Source organism: Podarcis bocagei (assembly GCF_964188305.1).
Source record: "Podarcis bocagei genome assembly, chromosome: 8".
NCBI classification, from domain to species: domain Eukaryota; kingdom Metazoa; phylum Chordata; class Lepidosauria; order Squamata; family Lacertidae; genus Podarcis; species Podarcis bocagei.
This window is the reverse complement of record NC_138133.1, coordinates 4,253,987-4,273,695: the sequence shown is the minus strand read 5'-3', so window position 1 is coordinate 4,273,695 and position 19,709 is coordinate 4,253,987. Positions and strand designations below refer to the sequence as shown.

At 43.4% G+C, this 19,709-nt stretch overlaps 1 protein-coding gene across 3 annotated transcripts in view; it reads right to left on the bottom strand.

Annotated features, from left to right (window-relative positions):
• CXXC5 (CXXC finger protein 5) overlaps positions 1–19,709 on the bottom strand; it is a 67,938-nt gene that overhangs the window by 32,535 nt on the left and 15,694 nt on the right. For 2 of the 3 annotated variants that reach the window (XM_081206614.1, XM_081206616.1), the window contains exon 1: positions 525–633. The exons of the other annotated variant lie outside the window; for it this stretch is intronic. The gene's annotated coding sequence lies outside the window, so the exon portion shown is untranslated. Of the gene's footprint in view, positions 1–524; positions 634–19,709 lie in introns of those variants that run through there. 3 annotated transcript variants of the gene reach the window in all.

The window sequence follows — 19,709 nt, the reverse complement described above, 5'->3', positions numbered from 1 at the left end:
GCAAAGCAAAACACCAGCATTTAAAACCCGAACAAAACCTTCTAGGATACCCCAAGTGTTAAGGCACAGCGGACATGCACACGTTGTAGCTTATTTTGGAAGGAATAAACAAAGAGCCATGGAAAAACCGAGTTACAGAAATGAGAACTAACAAGGTAGAAGTTTGGAGTGCAAATTCTGGCCCCTTCTGGAGCCTCAGCCCAGGCCCCTCCTTGCACATCATCTGCCAGCCTCGGTCACCTAGAATGGTGGGCGGCTGCTGTGTGATTCCTAGACCAAGTAATCAGATGGAGCGAAGCTGTTTTGCTAAGCTCCATTATTGATGGGCTGGCAGATGGTAATCAGATTTCCTGACCAAGTGTCCCTTAGTTAGGCTAAAAAGAATTTGAGAGCTCACCTCCCTCCTGTTGAAAGTAGTGGCTAACATTCCATTGGCTTCAAGCAAAGCCTCACAGAAACCAGTAGATCCATTCTGCTAATTTGTAACGCACATTACAACAACCAAGACTTAAAAAGTTGCCTACCACACTTTGGTCGACTGTTCTTTCTTAACTGAAGATCCTCTTATGTAAGCAATCTGTCCTTGTCTCTTCTCTGTAGTTGCTTACTTGTACAGAGCTGTACAGTGCAGAGCTGAAACAAGGTAACAGATTAGAAATTTAATACATTTCAGATTTAAAATTCTTTAGAATTCTGAAATTATGGTTTTGAGATATATCTTCTTTTTTTTTAAGTACAGTGGCACCTTGGTTTAAGAACAGCTTAGTCTATGAACAACCTGGATTAAGAACGCTGCAAACCCGGAAGTAGGTGTTTTGGTTTGTGAACTTTGTCTTGGAATAAGAACATATTTCACTTCCTGTTGAGTGTGTTCCATTTGGAAATTGAGTCCTCCGCTGCTATGGGAAAGCACACCTTGGTTTAAGAACGCTTTGGTTTAAGAACGGACTTCCAGACAGGATTAAGTTCGTAAACCAAGGTACCATTGTAATGTGTTTTAGTTTTAAGTATCACCTCGCTGGCTCCTTGCTTCTAGCCCCACAGCACGCTTAACTGCTGATGCTGGGGTAGAAATCAAATTACGAGAATATGCGTTTGAATTTCTGCAAGCAAATTAAGAGTTAGGAGATTTTGCTTGGATATCTCCCTTGAAAAACCCATTACCACTCTAATGTAAAGTAAACATATCTCCTTCCAAGCAACTATAATGGCTTCTTCCTGTCTACCACAGAGAAGGCAAGGGCATTTTCAAGAATAGTCCCCCTGTTTGCTACACTATCCTGTTATGTAATCAGCACTAACCTACTGCCAGTTTATAAGTGTCACAAACATTATGCTACTATAGCAGGCGGGTGGTGGGGTGAGAGCGCCTTTGTGGAGTTAAGACATTTAAAGAAGTCTGCACCCTGGGGCCAGAGAGCCAGGCACAGAAAACTCCTTCTAGGATGGCATCCAATTCAATGATAATTTGCCCCAAGTTGCATCACATCACCAAAAGTATTCATGGAATGGATAACTATGCCCAAAAGATCAAGCCTTTAAGGAACAACATGAAGGTGATCAGTTCAGGCAGGTAGGCTGGCGCAAAACAGGCTGGTACTGCGGATAACATTATTATTGTTTACTCAATCTTATTTCCTGCCCTTCTCCGTTAGATCCCAAGATCCGTTTACCAACTAATTAAAATTCAATATTAAAAACAGTTCAAAACTGTAAGTCACAGGGTTCCTGAAAACACACATTCAGTTGTCAAAGACCAAGGTGAGAGGAATAGGAAGGACACACTAAGAACGGTGCCAGACGCGCTTAGTGATGTGAGAATATTTTCTCCTAGAAAGTTCTCCAGAAAATATTCTCCACAAACTCTAAATTCTAAGGAAAGAACCAGTTTTACAACACACATTTAAAAAATCTATTAAATAATAAGTCAAGCTGTGATATTGCCAGTGTAAGTAATGAATAATGATTTTTTTGATCCAGTTACCGTATTTTTCGCCCTATAGGACACACTTTTTCCCCTCCAAAAATGAAGGGGAAATGTGTGTGCGTCCTATGGGGCGAATGCAGGCTTTCACTGAAGCCTGGAAAGCGAGAGGGGTCGGTGCGCACCAACCCCTCTCGCTCTCCAGGCTTCAGGAGAGCCCCAGCGCCAGCCCCACAAGGTCGGGGGACAGCGGGGAGGCAGAATACCGCCATCCCGCTGTCTCCCGATGTGGTTTGGAGGCTGACGGCGGGGAGATGAGTGCTTCTCCCCGCTGCCAGCCCCACAAGTGGGGCAAATAATTTTTTTTTCTTTATTTCCCCCCAAAAAAACTTGGTGCGTCCTATGGGCCGGAAAATACGGTACATTATTGGGCATTGTGTAATTCACCATTGGCAGTTCTGAAATGTGAGCTACAGAAAACATTTTTTTTCTTTTTTAGTTTTAAACATGCTATTCATTTAATTTGATGAACATTTGAATTCGTATGTATTTCAACCATATGTAATAGCCTTTTTCCTATTTTGGTGTGACCTTATTCTTAGCAATTCTATACCCTTGGCCATACAGTGTGGGGTGTTTTGTTTTTTTACAGAAAGTAGCTTTAATGCATTATACCAGGCATAGGCAAACTCCGGCCCTCCAGATGTTTGGGACTACAATTCCCATCATCTCATCATTAGCTAGGGATGATGGGAATTGTAGTCCCAAACATCTGGAGGGCCGGAGTTTGCCTATACAGTACCTGCTTTATACACTTAAAGTACCTAGGCCTATACAATTATGTGTAACAGCATGTGAGGTGGCCTTGATTTAAACAGTTGACATTTCTGTATGTAAATATGATTATTAAAGAACATACTCATGTAGTGGACCTGAGATGAGATTTTTTTATACTGTATTCCTTTTATTTTAAAAGTCATACATACACAACATAATTAGAATTCAAGTTGATGGTAAATATATGGTAAGTGGCTGGCCTAGTGATTAACGTGAGTCATTCGTGTTGAATTTTCAATTTCAAGTTTGGTGCAAAAAATCAAAGAATGGAATTCCCGGCATTGCCCCATTGAATAAACATATCTTTACAGTTTTTGGTTTCCATCTGAACAAGTTTACCCATGAATAAACATGTATATTAACTAATTATATCATTTTCAATGCATTAAAATGAATATTCTCCTATTTTAAATGAAAATTCTCTAATATTCTCATTAATCGAGAATATTCTCGAGAATTTAACATCACTAGACGCACTTCTGTGGGGGGAGAATTGCACAACCCAGGAGCTGGCATGGAGACTGCCCTCTCCCAAACTGCCCAAGGGCACCTCAGAGGATCTGATCCCCCAGAGAGAATGTGGGGAAGGAGGCCATCTTTCAGGTATCTAGCGCCCAGGTCATTTAGGGCTTTAAATACTCATATGAGCACCTGCTTGCCAGTTTTCTTCTTTTTTTAATTTAATTTTTATTACAGATTTTCTTGTATAGCAAAGGTACATTTAGCACCTCTGTTTTCCATTCATAGTCTTTTTTCACAGTTCAGTTCCATTCTGTGTGAGACACTGCTGTTGCAGACATCATATGCGACCGGTGGGGGGGGGGAGAGGCAGGGAGAGAGAGCAAGGGAGAAAGAAGGGGAGATACTGATCTTTCATTCTATTACATAGTGTTTGTGCAGGGTTTCTGTGTCAGGGTCACGTGAGCAGGTCCTTTATTTATTTATTTATTTATTCATTCATTCATTCATTCATTCATTCTTGTTGGCAATGCAAGAGATTAGTGGGTCGGTACATGGTTGGTACATTCAGTTGGTTGCAGTCTGGTTTGTTTGTATGTGTGAAACGGTGGGGTGGGGTGGGGGATTGGGTCAGATTAGCCATATCGATTTGTACGCTGTTGGAGGGGTCAGGTCATTCTCCTGTTGAGCTGCATATGTGATAAAGGGGAGACACACTGGTGTGAAGGCATCCTCTTTTGCTTGTGCCTGTGCTAATTTAATTTTGTTGGTTAACTTTTCTAGCAGGGCAGTTTCCCACACAATTTGGTACCAGTCATGCCCACCAGGCAGAGAAAAATACAGAGCAATGCCAGGCTGAATGTATTATCTGGGGTTGAAGACCAAAGGCAGACTGGCTGGCCTAGCGTTGTTAAAGACGAGGTTGCCAACTGATCAAAAAGAAACTTGCCCGGCCTGCTCTGTAACTCAATTAGGAGGTAGATCTTTGGACGGAGTGAATTTGAGCACTATCATTTGTCAATGTTTACAGGTGAAGCTTATGCTAAAAACAGAACAACCCTGGCAGGAGTTTGAACTCTGCTACTAAATTTTACAGTGGTGCCTTGCAAGACGAAATTACCGTATTTTTCGCTCTATAACACGCACCCGACCATAACACGCACGTAGTTTTTAGAGGAGGAAAATCCGTAGGCATGCCACCCGTAGGCATTTCCTCCATAACACGCACAGACATTTCCCCTTACTTTCTAGGAGGAAAAAAGTGAGTGTTATGGTGCAAAAAATACGGTAATCCGTTCCGCGAGTCTCTTCGTCTAGCGGTTTTTTCGTCTTGTGAAGCAACCCTATTAGCGGATTAGCGCTATTAGCAGTTTAGCGGCTATTAAAGGCTTAGCGGCTATTAAAGGATTAGAGGATTAGCGGCTGAAAGGCTATTAGCGGCTTAGCGGCTTAGAAAAAGGGGGGAGCGGAAAAAAATCGGAACACTTGCAAGACGTTTTCATCTTGCAAAGCAAGCCCATAGGGAAAATTGTCTTGCGAAGCAGCTCAAAAACGGAAAACCCTTTCGTCTAGCGGGTTTTCCGTCTTGCGAGGCTTTCGTCTTGCGAGGCACCACTGTATACGTAATTCTATTGTGCTTCTCTCTGATCTTACATTTCTTTCTGAACAAATAATGTTTCTGACTGGTAGCTAAAAAACTTACCCATGATGTTCCGTGACTCTAGCTTAAAGTTATCAGTGAAAAAATAAAATAAAAGCTTTGTCCTTTGCCAAAACACGCTATCACCTTAGACACCTGTATCTTCCTAAGAGTTAAAGATCGGTGCAATGGGACTGCAACAGTTTAAGTGCTGTTTTGGCCTCATGGCAAAACTGTATCTGTTATCATCTAACAGTGATGGCAGCAGATGGTGAGGTTAAGGAGATTAGGAGTAGGAAGTCTAAAGTACATCACATCCAGCTCTCGGCCTGTCAGACCTCCATTTTGGGAGACAGAGCTAATGGTCAGTGCACACTTCCAGGCATTCAAAGATAAACCATCCTGTTTTACTCAACCAGTTTCAACTAAGATGAAAGGGTCATGCCCAGCTCCATATCCCAGACTAGAGGGTCAGATACACAGGTTGTGGAAGGACACACTTTTCAGATGTGACCTCTATATTATGGGATGTGCTCCCTGACCATATGGTCCAGCAGCACATCTCCTACCCAGCATACAGAAAAGCATCCTAGAGATGCCCCGATTTTCTCTTTACAGTAGTGGTCCTTGTGGCTAACATTACAACAACATCATCATCATCAGAACTACATCAGAAATAGGAAACCAGCCAAGGAGACTGTTGTAGCACCAGATGACAAATAAGTCAAATAACTACAGAAAGAAAATAGGGAGATTGCAAAGAAACTGGACGAATTATTGGCATTAGTATTCACAGCAAAAGATACTGATGACATACCGACACATGGATTGCTCTTTCCTGCTAGGACATTGGAAGAATTATACATAGAATAAAAGAAGTAACAAGAGGTGAAGTTCTACAGAAAATTGATAAAACAAAAAACCAGGTATGGATGATATACTCCTGAGAATTTTGAAAGAATTCAGATGTAACATCATTGATTATCTAACGAAAAATATGCAACCTGTCCGTGGCTTTCATACCACAAGATTGGAAAGTAGCCCATTTCACACCAATATTGAAACAGGATTCTGGGGAAAGCCAGGAAATCACAGATCCATGCACCTGGTGTGCTTCGCAAGTAAATTGGTAGAAAGCACTACTAAAGTTTTTTTAAAAAACAAACAAAAAAAAACAGTGTTTGAAGAGAAATCAACAGGACTTCTACTATGGGATGTATGGTCCAACCAACATTTTTTAATTGTCTGAAGGGGTTCGCAAGCATGTCCATCAGCTCACCTCTATCTATATAGTCTTGAACTGCTCTAATGTTTTTGATGAGGTTCCTCACCAGAACTTGCTGAATAAACAGGATGACTTATCTTATGGACTGACACTTGATCAAAGAAACAGGAAACAGAGGGTGGAAATAAATGGACAGTTCTTGCAACATAAGCTTTGCAGTCCCCAAGAGTTATACTGGAATTACAGTGGTACCTCGAGTTACAAACGCCTCAGGTTACAAACGCTTCAGGTTACAAACTCTGCTAACTTGGAAGAGTTACCTTGAGTTGAGAACTTTGCCCCAGGATGAGAACGGAAATCGTGTGCCGGCAGCACAGCAGCAGCAGCAAGAGGCCCCATTAGTGAAAGCACGCCTCTTATTAAGAACAGTTTCAGGTTAAGAACGGACCTCCAGAACACATTAAGTTCGTAACTAGAGGTACCACTGTACTTCACATGTTCTATCAGCTCTGTGAGTTGCCTCCATGGAAGGCCTTTGACACTCAAGAGATATATATTTCAGGCAGAGCGAGCCAGGACAATGCAGCTTGTTTGCTCTGCTCAGCTGGGGGTTGGGAAGGCACTGCGCTGGGGGTCACTCATCTGGGGGGCAGGAGCAGTTTAAAGAAGCCGAGGGAGGAACAAGCTGTATTGGCCCCGCATTCCAGCCTGCTCCTCCATATGAGGGGCAGAGCAACGGCAGCTTCGCCCAGCAGCAGATCACAGGTGAAAGCCCTGGGCTGCTCCAGAGTCCCTCCAGGTTGAAAGCAGACTTGACAAACAACTCAATGGCACCATGAGCAAAACCCCTGAGAGCGAGAGAAATTCTGTGTAGTGAGGATTGGGCCTGAAATTGTCAACAGCTCAGGAATGCAAATACTGTATGAATGGTTTCAGAAATCCATCAAAGCAATGCAGAATCTGTAGACAAAAGTCAAAATACTTTCTTTTCACCAAACCTGTTAATAAGAACAACTGCAGTCAAAAAAAATGAGTTTTGCCTGTGCCTCACATCTTCTACATTGAAAATGACTATTCGTGGTAATCTTAAATGAATTATCACATCGGCAACTTTAAAAGTACTCAGTGCTTTCAAGTAAAATGAAGGGGACATTTTTGTTTATTGTTGACAGATGCCAGATTAACTACCTTTTAACATATTTTCACCACCCCTTTTGTTTTGCAGACAAGGGGCTGAAGAAGAGAAACAGTGCAGACATTTCCCACTCTTCCAAGGAAAAAACTGCCCAAGAATAAGTTTGCTCTAGAATTTATTTTTTGAGAACACACCAGGTTAAGTACAGTGGTACCTTGGATTAAGTACTTAATTCGTTCCAGAGGTCTGTTCTTAACCTGAAACTGTTCTTAACCTGAAGCACCACTTTAGCTAATGAGGCCTTCCCGCTGCTGCTGTGCCGCCGCTGCACGATTTCTGTTCTCATCCTGAAGCAAAGTTCTTAACCCAAGGTACTATTTTTGGGTTAGCGGAGTCTGTAACCTGAAGCGTCTGTAACCTGAAGCGTCTGTAACCCGAGGTACCACTGTACTGCCAAATCAAAGACCAGATTCAATAGAATAGAAAGGAGTGAGCAAAATTTCCACAACCAAGATTGGGGATATTACTTCAGCCCCTTGACCAGAATTACAGGAAAGCCAGCGACCACTCTTCGAAAGCTGCTTGAAACTTGGGGGGGGGGATAAGCTTTGGGCCAAAATGCAGCATATAAATAAACCATGACATAACAAAGAATGAGGCAAGGATGATGATAATGAAGCAGGAGCCAGAATTATCTGTGTGGGTTTCTGGCACAGCACTGCGTCCCTCTTCACAACACTAGGCTGCCATGACTGCCCCTCTAATCCTGAACATTGAGAGGTGGCCAAAAAGGAAAGTCCCCTCCCCTCATCCCACCTGTATCATGCCAGATACAGCAAACGTTTTATGCAGGGGGCCGGTCCACTATCCCACAGACCTTGTGGTGGGGCTGGACTATATGGGGTGGTGATCGAATTCCCATGCCCACAAATAACCCAGAGATGCATTTTAAATAAAAGCACACATTCTACTCATGTAAAAACACTCTGATTCCCGGACCGGGGGACTGAGAAGGCGAGTGGGCATCCGGCCCCCGGGCCTTAGTTTGCCTACCCATGTGCCAGACCTTAGGCAGCTCTGCCTGGGGGTATCAGGAACTGCAGCAATGCTTTGAGCAAGAAAATGAAAGCCTGATAAAATGCAATACCAACAAAATTGATTGTGCACTGGAGTACCTTGAAGATACGCTGGCATTGGGGAGCCACACACGTGCCACCAGGGTTATGCCAATGTAACCCTGGCAAACCTCCATTGGCAGAGGAGCCAGACTTGGGCAGAGCTGGGAAAGGAGGAGGTTGGTAACCTCAACTCCCTCACATAACAGTCCTGTCTCCAGGGACAGCATAGCATGGCTCCAGCAAAGGAGAGTCACGTAAATTATTTCCCTTCAGAGCCCAAAATAACATCCCCATCGCTTCCCACGCAGCCACAACTGAACTTAAGATTTCATCAAATTATTATTATTATATTTATTTATATCCCACCTTTTCCCCAGGTTGGGACTCAAGGAGGCTCACACAAATGAGTGAGCAGCAGTGATAAAATACAAACAACTAAAAGCATATAAAAGATAATTGCCAAAAAGTAATTCAACTCTTAATAGAATTTAAACAATATTAAACACAAATCTAGTAAAATACAGATAATAATAAAAACAGCACTAGTAAAGCCCTTTCCTTAATGCAAACTCTGTAGTTGGTCACAGCTCAGCCTGCAATATATAAACCCCAGACAGGTAAACCAAATCGCATGTAATCAGTAAATAAACATGTTAAAAAATAGCAAGTGAGACTGTGTTGGGCTACATCACTGGCCTCATGCCTAGAGCGCACAAAGGGGAACTCTGGTGAAAAGGGACTTTGTACAAACAGCCTGGCTTGAGATCAATGTGCTCTTCCAACACTTGTGAACACTGATTTTTCTAAAGCCTGTAAGGCGGGATGGAGAAGCTCCACCCTGTAGACCCCAGGACGACCTACATGGGTTGCAATTTGTCCTAAGAAGCTGCTTTCGTCAAACCACACCCAGAGCCAGCCCAATGCAGTTTGGCACCTGAGGCAAAGCACAAAATGGCGTCCTCCTCTCTGCCAGGGAAGGGGTGAGTGAAGATCTACAAGTACGGAATAAAGATCCACACTGGGGTCTGCTGTACCTGTGGTCCTGCCGCATGAGGCAGTTGCCTCACCTTGCCTCATGGGTAGCCAGCCCTGCCCACACCTGCTGATATCCGCTATGAGGCAGGCAAGAACATGGCTTCATAATGGGGCTTGCTAACAAAGCTGTCTGGAGTCAACTGTGAGCTCCACTGAAACTGGCTGCACATCAAGAACTTTCTAGTGCAGCTGAGGAGACAGCACAGCTCTTTCAAGCACCAACATCACCCAGCTGTGAGCAACTGTGCTTTCCAAATACTATGGAAGCACCCGCAAGGGTTTTAAAAGTACCAACGATCAGCTGATCACCAGTGGTTGCAAAGGGTTGTGCATTTGCCACAAACCATGAGGTTAAAGGAAAATGAGTTGCCTGACGTCATTGTACTGTCAAGTGATTGACAGGCTGATGGTGCTGTCGATCTGTCAAAGTTGGCCCATGGGTGGAGGAGTATACCATCCCCGCTGCAAGGCTTACAGATCTTGAAGTCCTGAGACACAAAACAGTGAACAGGAATGTCCCCAGGACTCCTGCAAACTGGGTGGAAGGACTAGCATTCCACACAGGTAAGCAAGCAGGGAGCATTCAATATGCATAATACACAGGACAGTGACTCAATATTCTACAGTGGTATCATTCTTTAAGAACAGCTTAGTTTATGAACAACTTGGATTAAGTACACTGCAAACCCAGAAGTACAGTGGTACTTCGGGTTAAGAACCTAATTCGTTCCAGAGGTCTGTTCTTAACCTGAAACTGTTCTTAACCTGAAGCACCACTTTAGCTAATGGGGCCTCCTGCTGCCACCGCACTGCCGAAGCATGATTTCTGTTCTCATCCTGAAGCAAAGTTCTTAACCCGAGGTAATATTTCTGGGTTAGCGGAGTCTGTAACCTGAAGCGTATGTAACCCGAGGTACCACTGTAGGTGTTTTGGTTTGTGAACTTTGCCTTGGAAGCATAACATGTTCCACTTCCTTTTGAGTGTGTTCCATTTGGAAACTGAGTCCCCCGTTGCTATGGGAAAGCACACCTTGGTTTAAGAACGCTTTGGTTTAAGAACGGACTTCCAGAACAGATTAAGCTTGTAAACCAAGGTACTACTGGATACAGAAAAGTAGGAAGGGAGCTGTTGGGCATAAAATATATAACATGCAAGAAAACGACAGACTAGTCACTGAATAGTCATAGAGAACAGCTCATATCCACTCCAGTAACTGCAGGGACCATGATCTTTTGAAAACAATGAACATGTTCAATGTCAACATTCCTGAGAAGCCCAGGGCTCCATTACAGTTACTTGGGCTTAGCCTGAAGTAAAAGAGACGGTCTCCTCTTCAGCGCTCTCCAAGATGGTTCAGAGCACTCTCTTTAGAGCACTCAGCTCTCCATTCCATCCATACAGACATCCACATTACAAAGCCACACAAAATTGCATTATTGGTCCAAAGTTGAAGATACCAGCAAGATACCTTTCTGATATTAGTGGACGCAGAATTATCAATGTTATTATTAGCTTTCTCCATTTGCTGCTGATGTGGCAGAATGGGAAGGGTGCAGCTATTTTCATATGGTGGAATTCAATGCCAGTCCTACTCAGAGTACACCCATGGATGGGCATTACTAATTAGGCTCATTAATTTCAACCTCTGTGTAGTAGCTCTTGGCTGAATAAAAACCATCCTGGTAGATTCTGAAGACCTTTCCATTCATGGCATTTTTTATGAACAAATTATTGGATTTTAAGGATGGCTGGCAAGCTGTGAAGGAGCCCAGGGTATGTACATCCTTCTGCCAAACTAGAATCTGTAGTAAATGAAGAGAGCAAAAAGTTGGACTACAATGACCAACACTGCAGCAGCATCCCAGTGAGAGTTCATACACACCTAAATTTCCAATTCAGAGCTGGCCAGTTGTCATTTTTTAAAAAAAATACTAATATGAGCAGTCTATCATGAAAAGGTTCTTATGAGGATCTTATGAGGATCTGCCCAACTTCTGGATAAATTGTTTGTCTGTGGCAGGTCAGAGAGTTTTGTGAGAAGGCTGGCTAGACTGGCCACAGAGTGCGTTAAGTGCTGTCTGCATGTCAAAAGGAGCTCAGGAAGACTGCTTACAAGGTCAGAAGTGGCAACTGCAGAGAGTCTTCCAACAAAATCTGCAGCTCTTCTAAATAGGACTTTGTGCACCCTCCACTGTTCCTTTAATCTTCATCAATGGTATGTCTTAGACTATGCCATTGTCCTTGGTGCACTTGTGGGCTAGATGAAAGCAACAAAGGAAAAACAGACATGCTGCTTTTAGAATAATTTAAACTGAAAAGCAGCTTGTCTCTTCAGCAGTGCAAGTGGCTCCGGTGAGAACATTAAACACCAAAATGGAAAGCTGCTGGGGAACGGTTCAAGTTGTTTCCCCGCTATACGGGTATAGGGTAAGACAATGTGTGGTTCTAAACAAAGAAGCCAAAGCAGTGGTTCTCAATGGAAGAAACTTTATAAGCAGTGGTCTGCAACCAGATGCCCATACCATCTCTTTTCTTTAAGTTTGGTTGTGTTCATGTGGTTTCCTCCCAAAGAAGAATATCCAGATTTGTCTCCCCAGTGATAATCAGAAATAAGACTTGTACAGAAGCAGTGATTGCATTAATTGACTGCTGAGAGGGCACACGTTTCTAACAAATCAGAAAGATGTTTTCCAAACGGCATCAGAGCTTCATCAATGGGAATTGCACGTTCCAGAGAAGTATTTTGATGCAGCACCACAGAAAGTCAGTAAGGCTACAATCCTATCCACACTAACCTAAAAGTATTCCCCACTGAAGACAATGGGACTTGCTTCCAAGTAAATGATGGTCAGAAATGTCTTTGCATGCATGGTTATTCAGAGTGTACCCAAATCCTAAGAGCCATCTGAGAGCTAATTGTTTAGAGAGGAGGCAGGTGAAGACCAAAATGCAAAGTGTATGTACGGATTGTGTTTACTAAGGACATATATGTAAGGAACATGATCATTCCTAAGTAGTACAGCAAAAAAATGAGCCAGTGAGCAACCTTTCTCAGCCGTGGGCCGATCCACTGTCCCTCAGACTACAGGGTGGGCCAGACTATATTTTTGGGGAGAAATGAATCAATTCCTATGCCCCACAAATAACCCAAAGATGCGTTTTAAATAAAAGAACACATTCTACTCATGTAAAAACACGCTGATTCCTGGACTGTCCACAGGCCAGATTGAGAAGGCGATTGGGCCGCATCCGCCCCCGGGCCTTAGGCTGCCTACCTCTGAGTTAGAGCAACTAGCACACAAGGCAATGGAAGCCAACAGACTTTCAAACTATTCAGAGTCTGTAGATAGCCAAAATGTGAAGGAGGATGAAGAGAGCAGAATGGAACAGATGGAGTTATAAAATATAGCACTGATGATTCTCGACACTTTAATCCAGTAAAAACCAAACACTTCTCAATGCTGAATGCCTCTTCTGTATAATGGGTCTAAATATGTTTGTGTTGTTTGGCTTATCTGCAGAACTTCCACTCACTCTACATACTACCATTGTCCTAGTTGACCAGGATACTGAGATGCAAGTCATAAGAACATACGCTGGATCAGGCCAATGACCCATCTAGACCACATCCTGTTCTGAGAGTAGCCAGCCAAACACCTGTGCGAAACCTGCAAGCAGGACGCAAGCTCCAGAGCCCTCTGAACACACAAGGCTCCACCTCTGAGGGTTTTATTTGTGCCTTCAAAAGAAGTTCACAAAGGTTACTGGTCCGTCACATTGTTTTACACATAGGCACAAACCCATTAGTCATTTGTGGTCTTTGAAAAACTAGAAAGCAGCTTTTGTGAAATATACCTACAGTAAAAACAAAAACAAAAATGCAACTGGCTACAAAACCACTATTTTTTCACTCCTGGTTTAGAGATCACTGTGAAAGTTGGCTGCTGTTTTTTTTTTCCTAAATGTGCAGCTCTAAAATGTTGCAATGCCTGACATAAAAAATGCTTCAGGGCACATGTTTTGCCTGATTTGCACACCAAGTCACTGAATGCGCACTTTAAAAAGGCAAGACTAATGTAAGACACAACTCATTTTGCAATTGTAACACAGAGAGAAACAAGTACTGTATAAATAGCAATAGGGAAGAAAACCTTTCCTTCCTGAGGAGTCAAACCGTGAGCCTGTATTCGGAATGCTTTGAATACTTCTGGTTATCAGATTATAGCTGAAGAAAGTACAGCAATGAGACCCATGGCCAGCAGTTGCAGTCATTCACTGAAGCCACACTTACTAGGTCAAAGGTTTCCAAAAAGAACAGGCACAACAGCCACAGGATGAGCACACTCCTAAAAGAAACCCCACCATTCCAGTTCTACAATACTGTGTGGATTCAGCGTAATATATGGAGTCTGGAACACAACCCTCTCAATCCTGCTGTGTCAATTCAAGGAACAAGCAGCGGATCCTTAGCTGGAATCCACTTGGACCTCCACAGGTGAAAGGCAACAATGACTGAGAGAAGAACAAAAAAGTACTTTCCTACTGTTAGGATGAGAAGCCAAACTAACAAGTTATCCACCTTTGGCTAAACACACTATCTGGGAGAATCCATGTATTATTAGCAACTTAAGTCAACAGACTACTGATTCAATGGAATTAAGCTAAGTCTGCCTTTTCAATTTTGCAAACACTCATGAAACTTTGAGTTCAAATTTTTGTTGCTTTGTCAAGCTCCATTCACACAACTGCTTCGGTCCAGGGGAGCTTGCAGCCCTGCTTGACACACAGATCACATGAAGCCTTGAGCATAAATTCATCAGCTTGGGGCAGCTGAGGCTTTTAATTAGCCAATGTTGACTTTTGGCCATGCTTTCATGGGCTGAGGCAGTCATGCAACCACCAACAGGCACACAGAGAATCCTGTTTTGATGTTTAAACACAAGCATTCCAGAAAGGCCATAGCAAATGTCACAACCCAGGCCACATTAACACTGACTGACAGTCATACAGTCGTTGGAGCCTGTGACAGCACAGCAGTAAGGGAAGGCGGGCCGATTAAAACCCATGGCCCACAAATTACACCATGTGACTGCCTAGCAGAACGAGCCAAATGCATCCACCATTTTTACTGCCCTCATTCTTCAACAACTGCTCAGGGAAATTTTCCTTTTCTGAAGCTTGTTCTGATCTTTCTCTCTGGCAAGATTCAGGCCAGAGGCATAATTTAAAGTTGACTATCTAAACTGTAAACAATATACCCACCTTCAGCAGGAAACAAAAGTCTGCCAATATCCCATCAGAAGTCTGCTCAAAAGAAATGAAATCATACTTTACAGTTGCTGTATCTAAGCCTACCAAATTTGGGAAGCACAAGTTGTCTGATATGCAATGTTAAAGGTAAAGGGACCCCTGACCATTAGGTCCAGTCACGACTGACTCTGGTTTACACGTAGGCACACAAACCCATTTCGCTTTATTGGCCAAGGGAGCCGGCCTTTGTCTGTAGACAGCTTCCGGGTCATGTGGCCAGCATGACTAAGCCGCTTCTGGTGAACCAGAGCAGCGCACAGAAACGCCGTTTACCTTCCCGCCAGAGTGGTACCTATTTATCTACTTGCCCTCTGACGTGCTTTTGAAATGCTAGGTTGGTAGGAGCAAGGACCGAGTAATGGGAGCTCACCCCGTCACGGGCATTCGAACCGCCAACCTTCTGCTCGGCAAGTCCTAGGCTCTGTGGTTTAACCCACAGCGCCACCCGTGTCCAGATATGCAATGTTATGGATATGCAAATTGTGGATTTATGAAGCAGACATCTGGGCAGAGCAATCCTAACCCCTACTCTGTGGTGTAGGGATAGGATGCTGCGGAATGTCCCCTCTAGGGCAGGAATGGCCAAACTTGGCCCTCCAGATGTTTTGGGACTACAACTCCCAGAATCACTACCTAACAGGACCAGGGGTCAGGGATGATGGGAATTGTAGTCTAAAACAGCTGGAGGGCCAGGTTTGGCCATGCCTGCTCTAGGGGCTCTGCTGGTGGTGTGGACCTTCACTCAGGTGCTGCTGCACCCACTGAAAAGTCTAGTTAACCTAAAGCCCCAAAGAAGAGCATTACACTGCCTAGAATTGGTGTGCTACACACACACATAAGCACACACTCCCCTAAAATGCTGGAATAGATTATAGGGCTGCTGTGGAAAATCTGCTATTCCACATCACCCCAGCCCCAGTTAGGATTGCTTCCTTAATTATTAGCATGATGAACTTCCAGTATTTCCAACAGGTGCTTTACCTGTGCAGCAAAAAGAATGAGTAGGACTGCCACCTACCCTTCAACAAATACGTCTGAGTGAGCCAGCCAGTCAGCCATTGAACACTCCACAGTTTTGGTCCTAAGGGACCGCCAAGGCAGCTTTTTAAAAAATGAATATACTATACAACCATTTTAAAGGGATTCCTTGCTCCACCCATTAATTTCCTTTGGGAATCTGTTGGGGGAATGAAAGGAGAGACACCCCTTGTCTGCTAAGAGATTAGCACTGCAGCAGTGCAGCAGGCATCCCTATTGAATCCCAAGAGACCCGCACTGTGACAGATGCTGGCCGCTGTCACAGAATTAATGTGTCAGAAGATGCTGGGGACCTTAAATGACACAAATTTATGGGCTTTTCCATCGGCTGGCCATTTTTGAGGGTTGGAAAAGTCAACTAGATCCTGAAACGAACCCCAATATCCTTCTCCAAGAGGGCTGCAATGCATGCCATAAATGAGCTGAACTCTACGCCCCTTGCTATTTGAAGTCCAATTTACTTCAATGTGGAAGTAAACACATCTTTAATTTTTTCTCTCCCCTTAATTAGAAGTGATTTGGTGAGATCCAGTATTCAACACAGAGAGAGAAATTCTGCTAAAATCACTGGACCTCTGATTATGACTTAGTACAGTATCACCCATAAACAGTGGCCCATGTATTTTTAAAAACTGGAATAATACTCTATATATACTTCTACACTTCCTTATTTTTTTTACTCTTCAACATTTCTGGAAATTTTACATCTCTAATTATATCCCAAGTGTCAGACTGGTCCTGATAAACAATCCCAGGTCCCTATTTTGCAAGCAAAAATTACTTCAATGTTCTTAGAAGCATTATGTTAGTCAACTTATTCCCATAATTGCTCTAACAGCAAAATCTGGGAATTGTGGTTACAAACTTGAGGGTCGGGATGAGCAGAGGGATAGAATGAGTAGTGCACTGCCATTTTCAGAGACACAAAGTGAGGGCATGTTTTAAACTTATATTGGTGAAACATGTGCAAGCTTTCACTGTATATGGAACCCTTTCGGAGGCAGAACAAGCCACCGGTTCTCAGCAATACAGAAAATCAACTTTCTTGCATACTTGTTGAAGACAGACAGTCAGCAGTTCACAAAATTTTTACTGTAGCATCAAACTGGCATGGAGGCCAATAGACACATCTCTAGCAAGAGGGAAAGGACCGAGTTGTCAAAAACTAGTTATGGCCTCTTAGCAGGAGTTGTGACATGGCAAAGGCTGCCAGGGACTTTGCACTGCTGAAAATCAGACCCACAGCAACTTTGCCCTGCCTTACCTATGAACGCCTAGGCAGATGCTCTTGGCTGGAAAAGTTTATATATTGATAGAGTTGGCATGCCTGTCAATTGACCAGTCAAATACTGTCAAGTGGCATCGATTATAAAATGCAATCAAATATTGTCAAACAGTCAATCTAGTTGCCAGGCTGGGAGCTTCATGCAGAGTTCTATGCCACTGCAGGAGCAAGACTTCCTAACTACTAAGCAATGGGAAAAGTGGATGGACCCAGACTCAGAATATTGACTTGGGGTTTGTTTGTTTTGTTTTGTTTTGTTTTGTTTGTTTGTTTGCTTGCTTGCTTGCTAGCTTGCTTGCTTAACTTTTCCCATGGATTCACATGGATTGTTTCTGGTATTTTTCCCCCCTCTATGGATTCATTAAGTAGCTCAACTGAGCTAAAGGGGTTCTGTGAAATATTTGGGGGGTGTGTGGATGAGGTGGAAATGAGACTTAATGAACCATGTGACATAGAAAATCCGTTTTGCAAGCAAACAAGCCTGGACTTCTCATATTGTTGTTTCAGAAATAGAGATGACTCATGTGACTTATAGCCCCATCCTTACAGCGTAAGTACCACGGAATATGTTCCAAACAAGTTTTCTTAAAATCATACAGTCAGAAGCATCCCTCAGTTCTGCTGCAGATATGATCTGGTTTCAGGTATTTGGTTGTGATGTATCAGTCAATGCTTGTTCACTCTTTCATGGCAGAGGTACTATGACATTATAACATCCACTACAGGCAGAAATTCAGGAGATTTGACTTTCCCTATCTGCATGGTGGGAAAAGACAGTTTCACTTCTGCCTGCTCTGCAGCTGTGAAAGGCACAGGCCCTTTGTCAACAAATACAGTAGAAACTCTGGCTGAAATTCCATTCTCAGTATACCTGTGACTTTTATGTGAGTACCCACTTATGCAGCTATTCCCATATTGCCATTTTAAACAAGGGAATGGCTTGTATAACAGGGAAATTGGTCCCCAAGGAATAACCTGAAAGATGACAATTCCACACTGTGGATCAAACTCAATCCTCTGTTAAGTTTCTCTTCAGATCATTGTCGCAAGCCAGCTAACTCTCTTAATACCAGCTACTCCAAACATTTCCATGAAATGCAAGTGTTTGCCATGGTGCCGGCTTCTGGCCTCAAAATCCTTTTATTTGCATAACAACTGTCCACATGCATGGGAGAAAAAGAGCCATTTCCAGCAAGTATCAGGTGGGGGAAGGGCAGTATTCAGAAGATAATTCTTCAGTTGCAAAAGGCAACTATTGTGCTTTTAAATGAAATTCCACTCTCAAAATGAAAAAGTGTTTTTAAAAAGGGCAGGAAGACGAATTCACTGCTGAGGAATAGGAAGAAACAGTATGAACCCTTTTGGAAGTTCTCTTAACCTGTTGTTGTTGTTGTTGTTGAAGATGTAAAACTCAACTTCTCCCCAGACCTCCAACAAAACAAACTATCAACAGAACTGCAACTCTTCTGACTCACCTAGTCTTAACCACAAAACCACATTTTCAGCATAGCCCAGAAAACATTTGGAGGTAACCAAGTTGGAGAAGCCTGATCTATTAGAACAAAAACTTGCAGGAGGGATAAAACAATGGGAAATCCCTTAGCAATAAGGCACTAGCAGGAGGCTGCTGTTTGTGGATGAGCCCAGATATCTTAAAAGTTTGTAAGAACCTGGAGTGGAGGTGGGGGAAGAGAATGAAAGACACGAATGCACACCTTGTGGCGAGTCTCTCCCAGTGCAAGGATGCTGCTGCCATGTGCTCAAACAGACTCATTCTACACACACACACACACACACACACACACACACACACACACACACCACAAAATTTCTTCATTTTCCACACTTCTTGGAAGGCACCAAGTCTTTGCCAGGCTATTTTTTAAATCTTTTTTAACCTTTGTAAGTGAACCCCTGTAAGTGCTATATCCTCAATAATGTAAAAATCCCGTATCTATGTCTGTGGGTCAGCCTATTTCAATGCCCTCTTCCCACAGGAACAGGAAAATCTAGTTCAGCATTGCAGAGAACCAGTTGGGGCCGTGTGGGGAAAGGGTGACAAGTGACTGGGAATGTCCCTTCCCCAGAGTACACAAGTGAAAACAGCTGAACTCGGTATGTGATCACCTAGCCTTCAACCTCAGGAGGCGGCAACTGAGAAAGGCATTCAGTAGGTACTCCATTCGCAGTATTCCCACTCTAAATTGTCAAAGAGGGCTGATGGCAACTGAAGGTGGTTCACAGGAGGGCCAGATTTGAGGAAGCGAAGAACACGCGTGAAGACCGACCAAAGTTGACCTTTTTTTAGGATTGAAGTTGTTTTTTCGATTTTACCCCAAAGTTGTTGAGCTTTTTACTGGATTGAGGTTGTTGAACTTTTTTTAGGATTTTGCCCCAGGAAATAAACTGCCCCAGGGCCTGGATTAAACCGACCGGCAGGCCAGATTAGACCCCTGAAACAGACTGGACATGCCTCCTCTAGTGGCTTCCCCCCTTTCTAAACCTATGCTTGTGATATAAAACATGCATTTGAACCCCCACCTTGAAGAGGAAGGGGTGGGTGGGTGAAGAAGAGTTTGGATTTGATATCCCGCTTTATCACTACCCGAAGGAGTCTCAAATCGGCTCACATTCTCCCTTCCCTTCCTCCCCCACAACAAACCCTCTGTGAGGTGAGTGGGGCTGAGAGACGTCAGAGAAGTG